Source organism: Camelina sativa, chromosome 1, assembly GCF_000633955.1.
Source record: "Camelina sativa cultivar DH55 chromosome 1, Cs, whole genome shotgun sequence".
Classification (NCBI taxonomy): domain Eukaryota; kingdom Viridiplantae; phylum Streptophyta; class Magnoliopsida; order Brassicales; family Brassicaceae; genus Camelina; species Camelina sativa.
Genome location: NC_025685.1, coordinates 5853322 through 5854126, shown reverse-complemented (window position 1 = coordinate 5854126; position 805 = coordinate 5853322). Strand labels below are relative to the sequence as shown.

General features: G+C 31.9%; 1 pseudogene; it reads left to right on the top strand.

Moving 5' to 3' along the window:
- Nucleotides 1-790, top strand: part of LOC104778371 — a 5135-nt pseudogene extending 4345 nt beyond the window's left edge.

The following is an 805-nucleotide window of genomic DNA, read 5'->3' as shown; positions in this document are numbered from 1 at the left end:
TGATACCAAAAGGATGGTGCTTCTTGGCCTATCTCAGATCAGTCCATCTTGATAAGCTTTACTATGACTCTCCCTACAAATTTAATCCATGGAGATGGCAAGTACGTAAAAAATCACCCAAATATATTTAAAATATAATTTTATACCTCCGAACTATATATTTAACTGGATAGACATTTATCTATACAATAGGAAAGGGACATGAACACGAGTAGTTTCAGTCCTTTTGGAGGTGGTCAGAGATTGTGCCCTGGTCTTGATTTGGCCCGTCTTGAAGCTTCAATCTTTCTTCACCACCTTGTCACTCGCTTCAGGTAACCAATCAAGTACTATATGGATACAAAAATTATTTATATTTGTTGTAAATTTTAAATTTTTTGAAAACATAAAAAAAAAAGTTTGGTAAGTGCTCTAGGCTTTTTAGACAAAATGGTACGTTATGGCCAAATAAGTCTCATCTCCTTTTGACAAGTTGAACTTAATTCTTTACATGACAAAATAGTATATAAGTTCTCCTTCGGGTATTATTCCCATATTGATATGCCGATATGTAGTGACTTATTTGAAAATTTGTTTGGGATTATGATATGCAGGTGGATAGCAGAAGAAGATACAATTATAAACTTTCCTACGGTGCATATGAAGAAGAAACTACCAATTTGGATCAAAAGAAGAGAAATTATCTTCTCTGAATTGAAATATTAAGAATCAATTTTGCATTACCAAAATCTAAAAGGTTAACGAAGGAAGTGAAAAAAGATAGTGAGACAGAAAAGACAAGAAAAAAAAAAAAAAAAAAAAAAAA